Consider the following 10,162-nt stretch of genomic DNA (forward strand, 5'->3'; position numbering starts at 1 on the left):
ACTTTACCTTGAGTAGGTAACCAGAGTTATGTGACAGAGTATTTGTATGCTATGTATGTTATGTGTTGTACTGCATTATTTCTATGTGATTTATGTTGTACATGTTGCAGAGTTGGAACCGAAGGGTTCCTAGAGTTAGAACCGGAAGGTTCACAGAGTTAGAACCTGAGGGTTCACAGAGTTTGGGTGCACGGACCCATAGAGTCATAGCCTCGAGTGGCTTATATGTGTTATGTGTGTGGTATTTTGGGGAACTCACTAAGCTTCGTGCTTACAGTGTTTTGTGTTATGTTGCTTTCAGGTTTCTTTCAGTATCACGGGACGGCACCGGCTTGATTGTACACATCAGAGAAAGAGTCATATTTTGGAGGATCCTGGTTTTCTATGCAAGTGAAAATGAAGCTATGTTTTGTAATTCAATTATGAATGAGATTTTAAACAAGTGTTTTAACATTAAAATGATTATTTTAAATGAAAATTTTATCATGAAATTTTCGGTGTTACAATGACATTGGATATACAGTAAAGCTTTCTCTTCCAAATGGAAAGGGATCGGCCATAGTCAACTCGGTTGACCAAATGGTAAAGAGAAAAGCTAAGTCTGTGATAGTCCCGTGTACCATTACTAAAGGTTCCATATGTTTATATTGCCAAAGGAAGGGGCATTAGTTGCGAAGCTACCAAATTTACCTAAGGATGTTAAAGTCAATAAGTTTGACTCTACTTCAGGTAAAGTCCACTATCTAACTCTGCTAAGTTTCTATTCTGAGATTCTTGATACATGATGTGACTGGGTCACATGGTGATGTTTTAAGAATCAAAGAGAAGTGAAGAAACTTAAAGAAAGAATATGTTGAATCTGATCGCGTAGATGGATTTCTATCGCATAGTTTGAAGATTGGATTCTTGAGCTACTTCTTAGGAGTTATGAGATATCGCTTAGGAATAGATAACAACAAGTTTTCATATTGATTGTAAGGACAAGTTCTTCCGCAAAGTTCTTTAAAATAAAAGGAAAAATTTGATTTTATTTATTTTAAAATATCCTTACAATGGCATCTGTGGAAATTTTCGTTGCTTATAAGATTCCATTAAGAGCAAGAGTGGAAATATGAATTTGATTCTTTCATTTGTGGTAGTGTCTAAATTTACCAAATAAGGAAAGATTCGTATCATCCAAGTTTCAGTTGGATAGAAACTTGGAATCATGTAAGTTGTATAACATGATGAATGAGAACTTTCAAGCATTGGAAAATTAAGACTAACTACTTGTTCACATGGATGTGTGAGTCAAGTAAAGGACTAAGGGATCGAGTACACATTCTTGTGCACTGGTCAAGTACACCACAAAAGATCTATAAGATTATTCGTCGTAATTTACTAAAGCTCAGTAAATATGGTTATACTTACAAGTTTAAGTGTAATTCTGAGACATTGGAAAAGGTTCCAATGTAAGGCAGAGCGAATAAGAAGAATCAAATTAGGCAGAAGGATAAAAGTTTCTCAAATCTGAAAAGATGGGAGAGTACTTTAGTATCATGTTATATGATCATCTTAATAATTAAGAGACCTTATCACAATTCATCCTCTAAGTGGATTCTAATAGTTAAGAAGAGGAGTTATGAATTGTTGAAGTGGTTAAATCAAGAAGATGATTCATACTTCGTTCCAAAAACAATTCTTTGAGTTATACTCTAAAATTTTAACTTGAGTGACATGTCTTAAAGAAGGTTTAAAACACTTGTCAAATGTAAGAGTAAAAGTTTTCTACTCTTGTACATTTGAAATTGCTAAGTTGTGCTGTTTTGGATAAAACAAAGACCAACTTAGGCCATTTGTGTGAAGTTTTTGTCTTGATTAGAATCCACACTACCTCTTGAATATTTGACAAGAGAGTCTTAAATGTCAAGAGGACAGTGGGAGTCTTAAAGGTCTTGAAAGTCTCAAGAACTAACCAAGAATAAAACCTGAAGTTCTTCACTAGCACACGACTTGAGGTTTATAACCTATCATGTGGACATATTATGTGCCCATTCCAGTTAAAGTTGGCTTTGCATATGAGTTCTTAGAATTCTCAATTTGTTGCACAACTTGGAAGCAATGGCAGGCCCTTGAGCTGCTAGGTGGCAAGAAATTAAGATTGAGTTCAGTCCATATGAGTTTGGATTTGTCATTATCCTTGTCTTGTGACTATGGCTTTGACAATTCACATGGATAAGAACACATACACCAGTAAATCTAAGTGTCATAAGGTTTCTCTCCGATTCATGAAAATGATGGTGAGGAAACACTTTCACTAAGTAGATTTAGGTAGATAGCAATTGTAATATTTGCATTCTCAAAGTCGTTAGTGGAGCGTGTGTGGTTTACCGGTACACTAACCTGGACTTGTGAGGAGTGGCAAAAAGGTCTAACCATTATGATTACGACATCCCTCTTCATAACTGTTTAGACACACAAGTGTGCTATCTAAGGGAAGGTGTATGACTTTGATAAAGTTTTATCAAAACAATCTAGTATCAGAAATCTGAACTTTGGTAAGAAAGTCAGCTGATTTCTGAGTAGATGTCAAAGCTAGTGGGAGCATAAGTGTTATGCTAATAATCATCATGTTAGTGGAAGCATGATAATTATAGAAAACAAAAGTTTCAATTGGGAAAGAGTTGTTTTGCTATAATTAAGGGAGAGGAAATTATACTTCATCTCAAATCTAAAAGCTTAGATTGAGGTTTTAATCGGATTTAGTCAAGGATATATATATATATATGAAGTTCATGTTGGAATGGCTCAACATAAGGAAATTCATTTAGTCAAGGATATATATATGAATTTCATGTTGGAATGGCTCAACATAAGGAAATTCTATATATGGGCCATTATTTGCGTTCTAAAATTCGATTATGATTACGGCATCCCTTTTCATAATCAGAATTATGAGAAGTTGGAAAATTGGAATGGAAATATTATAGCAAAAGACTGGTTTAGTCTTTATGTGAGACATCATGAATCGTGTCCTATATGCTTCGGATAGATGATCGATTACATGTGCTATATATTCATCCTTTCTAAAATTTTCCAAATGCCTGGGGCATTAAGAAGGGAAAAGGTCTAGAATTGGATATGACTAAAAGGATTAAACAATTGTCGAGGACAATATAAGGTTTACCAAAGATTGGTTGCTCAAGGACAGTTGGAAGTATAGTGATAATTCTTGAAGGACCATATTGACATAATCTGTAAGGAGGCAACTCTTGTTCAGAAGTGATAGTCAAAATGGAATCTGAAAATGTTTCAAATTTGTGTAAGATTAGGAAACTTAATGCAAGAAGGATGTTTTCAAGGAGCTGATCTCCTTTGGAATGCTCTGTAATGATTATTGTCAAGTCTTTCTGGCTTTGTGCATAATCATTACAAGAGGATCAATGCATATAAGTTTAGAATCTAACAGATTTCAGTAAATGGCATGAATTTGGAATTTTTGCATTTGCAGTAAGGATTTGGGACTGTGAAAGAGGATCATTGGAGTTATGTTCAATTGATCTAATTCACAAAGTAAAGATCATAGACAAACATAGTATGCATACTTGGTGTGTGGCATGACTAGTGTTTAGAAAACATAGTGTACATGCTTGGAGCATGGGACAACTATTGTTTTAATTCAAGAATAAAGTTGATAGCTGAAACAGTATACAATGAATAATGTGTAATCATATGGTGATAAATAAAAGGTGTTTTATTTATATTCATAAGTTCTGAGACCATATTGGATTCGATTATTATTGTGTTTCACTTTGCATGTTTTGACTTCCAGAATAAACTAGGTTATTCTTCCGGAATGACTAAGTTATTCAAACCATCCACAGTCGGTCATATGTTGGAAGTAGATATGAATTAAAACTGTCATGGGTTGGGTTTGTACGGGTCTAAGATGTTGGACAAGGTGGTGCTACAACACTCATGAGTGCTCATAAGTTCTGAGTATTGGATTCAACCCGTGCTCATTGGAATCACTTCATGGATTTTATCATGAGTGATCATGAGACGATAATATCTTATATTCTTCAAACCTAGAGATATGAGGTGTTACTATGAGTTGGTTGTACGTTGATTGCATGAAAACGCATTCGGTAACTCGGTGTTATAAAACGTGCCTTTGTGTATGATTCAACAAGATATGAGTCGAAGTTTATCCATTCCTTTTACCTTCGGGATAAAAGTGATATATGTGGGCCCCTCGATGATTTGATGATGACAAATGGAAGTGCTCGGCCAGGGCCAGGACTGATTTCATTTGTTCAATTAGTCAGTCGTCATAAATCGAAAATCGGGAAACAACAAATGGACAGAGAGAATGATTATAATCCATGTATCAGTCCATATGATATCTAGAATGGAGGAATATATGATCCCTTATCTAATGGACAAGTAATTGACAAAGGTCAGAGTTCATCGGCAAGGTCAGAGTTCCACGGAAGCTTTTGAGAGCTACGATTGCCAGTCGGTTCTTGAAGTCATACTTGCAATAATAGTTTTGGACTTATCCAAGTGGGAGACTGTTGGATTAATGTCTAATTCCATAACTATAATTGGTAAGACTTGACCCGACCCGGCATGGTCCATTTGGGTTGCATGGCATCATGCACTTGGATAGACCAAATGAGAGAAATAAGACACTTACGGTTATTAATATATTATAAGTTCTAGTATATTAATAATAAGAATAATAAGATTATTTAATTAGTATTAATCAAGAATTAATCTAGGATTAATTAAGTGATCAAAAGAAGACTAATTAAATATATGGGTTGATTGTGCAAATCATCCATACTTATATAGTGGGCTAATGCTCCATGGATTATCTAGTTGGGCTAACACCCATATGATGCTCCATGGTGTTTTTGTATCCATGGATCATGGAAATGAAAGGCCATGTCAATTAGGGTTTACATGGTGTAACCCTAACTATATATGCATCTTATTCTTGACCAAAATCGGCCACTAGTGTGTGTAATAGAAGGGCTAGCCGATTTCATGAAGTGTAGAATTCTCTCAAGTTATTCCAAGTGTATTTGGTGTTGTGTGAACCATTTGAGGTGTCACACTTGAGGCACTTGGCACTCAAGCTTCATGAAGACTTTCTACATCAAAGAGGTATGTGTTCTATCTTGTTATATTCATTGTTTTGTATGCTAGATTAGGATAATACCTTGGATGTTCATAATTACATGTATAATAGAGAAAACATAGATCCAAGGTATTTAGGGTTGCATGTACACTTAGGAGTGTTAGAATGCTCAAAACCCAACACGTCGTACTTATTTTCCAACAGTTTGTTTCCCGATTTATGATATGTTTGACATAGAACTTAATCGAACACATCAATTCAATTCTGACCGGGCCCGACACATGAGTCAAAACAAAATCATCGAGGGGACCAAGATATCACTTTTAATCCTCCAAGGACTAAAAGGAGAAGATAAACTTCGGCTCATATGCTTGTAGTAACGAATCATCAAATTGTACACAACAACACGTTTTATAACATCAAGTTACTGATGCGTTTTCGTGCTACCAATGCATAACCAACTCATAGTCAAAACTTATATCTCTTGGTTTGAAGACTTATATGATATTACCGTCTCACGATCCCTCAAGATAAACTCCATGAAGTGATACAAGTGAGCATGGGTTGAATCCAATACTCAGAACTTATGAGCACTCATGAATGTTGCAACAACAATTGCTATGTCTAATACAATTCAGACAAATCTACAAACCCAATTCATGACAACCTTATTAAAATACCTACTTACAAAGTATGAATGACTATGGATAGTTTGAATAATATGATATACCATTACATAATTATTCTGGAAGTCAAAACATGAAAAATGAAACCATAGTAAATGATTGACACAAGCTAGTACCATACTAGTAAATAAAAATAACTTTTATTTAAACATCAAATGTCAATTACATTTCAACTATTACAAGTTTCGAAGGCTATCTAATTACTAAAACTAATATCATCCTTTGGCCCAATGCGTCTCGCATGATGTAAGTGCTTAACCCTGCACAGTCCCTTTGTGAGGTGAGCTGTTGGGTTCTCATCCGATGATACCCTCTTTAAGACGATGAATTGTTCTTCTATTCGATGTCTAATGAAGTGGTATTGTCTGTCGATATGTTTGGATCTGTCATGATCACTTGGTTCCTTGGCTAAGTGTAACACCGAAAAAATTAAAACAATTTTTCACTTTTGAAAAACACATTTTTAATTAAACAATTCATTCACAAAACGTCATAACATCAAGTTTTCAAATCACAATGTCTCCTAAGATCAAAATACATCCAATTCCCATATGTGTGTACGAATCAAGCCGACGCCTTCCCGCGGTCATCACTGGTACTTGAAACACATAACACTGAACACTGTAAGCATAAGCTTAGCGAGTTTCCCCAAAATACCACAATAATCACATAATAGCCACTCGAGGTTGTAACTCTATTGACCCTCTGGTCAATGTGTCTCAGTGGGGCCCTCCAACCCCAAGTCTCTGTGGGCCCTCTGGCCCTAGCTCTAGGGACCCAAAATGTAACAACAGCAAAATTCAGGTCAAAATTTAAACTTTTATAAAACCGTAATTAAGTATACTAAGTGGTATATATCGTAACAAGGTTTTCATACATATAAGGAACACACAAATCCGAGTTATAACGAAGAAGTTATGACCATTCTAAGATTTCCGACAAAACCGGCAACACCGATTAAACGAAAAACGCGAAGTTCCAATACAATAATTTGTAGCCTTAAATATCTAAATGAAATTAATAGATATCATTAAACCGTGAACATACATAAAAAGAACGTCCAAATCTGACTTCGTATGAGGAAGTTATGATTTTTCTAAGTTACGGATATAGCAGTAGGCAGCTAAAAACTCAAATCGGAGATCGAGCGACTTTTGGCCGGAATGACCTAAACGAGAATCGGAGGTCTCGACAATGGTAATTCAGCGGTAAAAAGTCTGACAAAAACCGACGTCAGATAAAGAAGTTATGAATTTCTAAAGAAATTCCTTAACCACGACATTTTAAAAATAAATAATAAAAATAATTTCGAAATTTGCCGACGGAGTCTAAACAAAAGTTGTAGATCGTAGTCTCACCTTTGCGTGGATATAAAGAACATCGAAAACGGAGTTCGTATGACGAAGATATGAATTTTAGAAGTTTGCTAAATAATAAAAATATAAATTTAATTAAGCCCCGGTATTATCCGAAGAACGAGTCAGCGGTCCGATCCCTCGTACGCCCAGCGTACCGTCGTACGCCCCGCGTACTCGGATGCTAGGCTCTGGATTGTCCACGTCGCTTCGATGCTTCTTCCGAGGATGCGGTAAGCCATGACATCTCGTACGCCCTGCGTACGAGCGTACGCCCCGCGTACGCGAGGCTTCCAGACCCTATAAAAGGGATGTGAAGGTGCTGGCCATATTTTCTAATATCCTTCCTTCCTCGCACCGAAGCTCTGCGTTTCAACCCTCAGAGTCATCCCAAGGGTCCGGTTTTCATATCCAAGTTTGAAAGGAAGTTTTACGCTCCCGAGATTCCCGAGAATCCCGAGAAATCCGCTTTCTCGAGTAGAAGTTCTGCTCGGTTTTCGTCTCGCTTTCTTCAAGCTATCAAGTGAGTTCATACCCCTACAACCACACTTTAAATGCTTTTTAAACACTTTTAAGGGGGGAATACAAGTAAACACACGACTAAAATCGTGTGAAACATCGATCCTTTGCTATACTTTTCATACTGTTGTTTTAACTATCTTATGAAGTCATCATCATGCCAAACACCTCACAACACAGCTTTACCCTCTTGGGATACAATATGTTTTATAAATAGAAATAATGTTTTATTTATACATTTACATACAAATACATCATATCAAGGGTAACATTCTTTACTAAATCATTTTATGCATTCAAAGAACTTATGATTTATGCTTTGTCAAACATTGTGAAAAAGGATAAACTTTGCATACAAAACTACTACTTTAATACAGACTTAGTTGAGAATCCGTGAGACGTGTACATCTTCAAATCATACCTTTTTGCTAAAAGGTACCGCTTCAAGTCCTGTCTATAACCAGGGTCTCCCGTTCGGAGAACGTGTCAAATGTGTATAGATCTATACGGGAAGTCATGATCCCGCGCCCTGACTGTTAGCTACAGTCTGTCCTTTGGGGTGACAGTTTGTTATAACGCTACGACGCCTGAAGAACGTCGCTACAGGCATATTATGTTCAGTATGGTTATAAAACTCATCGGATATACAATTATTATGGTATTATGCTTTTATGAACAAGTAGTTACTAAAACTATTCTTCATCTAACAAGTGCAATCTTCGTATAGCTTTATTATATAAAACTATGCCACACCTTTTAAGCACGTTGGTTACTTGCGATTTTCGGTCTTAGAGACTGCCAGTTACTTTAGGAAAATAAGGGTTTTTCCCCGCATCTAGAACAAACAACTAATAGGAAAATAAGGGATTTTCCTGGTGCAATTGTTTACAACTTATAACACGAACATTCATATGCATTTCATACTTTTATAAGAAAATAAGGGTTTTTCTTGGAAAACACAACAAATCATATCTCAACTATTAGGGAAAATATGGGATTTTCTGGATCTAATACATTCATTTTCAACACAACGAATCATAACTCTTTTCATTTGAAAATGCCGTGTTTTCTGGAAAACATACACGAACTTTCGAATGGCGTACATTTCTCAAAACACTACTTATGAACTCACCAACTTAATTGTTGACACTTTCTCTCTGAAATAACTTGTATTCTCAGGGAACCGCTAAGCAGGTTTGGAAATCAACTTTTGGGGATTAAACGTGCTGATGTTAGTTACTTCTTTTGATAGATGTTTATGTATTTATCTTTTGAACATGTAACGAATACAATTATGTAAACATTTTGGAAACCTTAATATATATGGTGGTGTGTACTTTAGTTTCTATGAACTGTTATGATACTGAATATGACGTCCTCCGCCCCCGAACGTTTCCGTCGTTCTGGTTTGGGGGTGTGACACGAAAGTCCCAACTCTGTAACTCTGAATCATGCATATCACATATCACAATAAATCACAACACATAATAACATGCAATCACACTGGCATATAACTCTATAATACTCTGTCTCTTAACTCTGTTACCACACTAGGTAAAGTATAGTGAGAAGACTCACCTCGGGTGTCTCGGTAAATATCTGTCTTAGAATAAATGTGATCTAGCCTTCGCCTAATCACACAAAGTAATACAACCATCAATACAACTTAACTCAACCCTAAAGGTCAACAAGGTCAACGGTCAACTTTGACCGGACTCGGCGAGTGCACTAGGGCGACTCGGCGAGTCTATACGTGTCCACTGACTTCCTTGGATCCTCTCTTGACACGTCGAGTACTTCCCTAACTCGACGAGTTCCACCTGGCATGAATCGTCGGGCCACCACAACTCAACTCGCCGAGTCTCAAGAACAACTCGGCAAGTTCCGGCTTGACTCAGCCCCCCCCCCCCCCCCTTGACTCTCCCTGACTCACCGAGTCGACCCCTCAACTCGGCAAGACCACTCGATAAGTGGTTACGGGCAAACTTCATGCTACTCGCCAAGTCTGTTCTTCAGACTCGGCGAGTCCATGCCATGCATAAACTCAAATTCACTTCTGAGGTCAGATTTGTTCCATACAATCATAGATCTGGCCTCCCCAGGCATGATAATCACGTAAAGTCCAAACCTTGGTGCTCAAACAACAAATATTTGCTCATAAATGATGTTTTAGCCCCATATCTCATAACTCTAGGCCAATACTCTCATGAACCCTAATAAAGCTTCTCTGGACCTCTATGGATCTCATCTCAAGCCTCATCACAAATAGGGACGAAATGGACATCAAATCTAACCAACAAAGGGGTCAAGAAACCCTAAACCCCCATGTTCATCATAACAACAGAAAAGGGAGCCAAAATATACCTCCAAGATGATGCTCTGAGCTCCAAAATCGAAGGATGTCCACCTCCCTTGCCTTCTCTTAGCTAGAATCTCCCTTGCCTTGCCAAACAAAGCTTCAAAGGTCAACAATGGCC

The sequence above is a fragment of the Lactuca sativa genome, chromosome 6, assembly GCF_002870075.4.
Source record: "Lactuca sativa cultivar Salinas chromosome 6, Lsat_Salinas_v11, whole genome shotgun sequence".
NCBI lineage: Eukaryota > Viridiplantae > Streptophyta > Magnoliopsida > Asterales > Asteraceae > Lactuca > Lactuca sativa.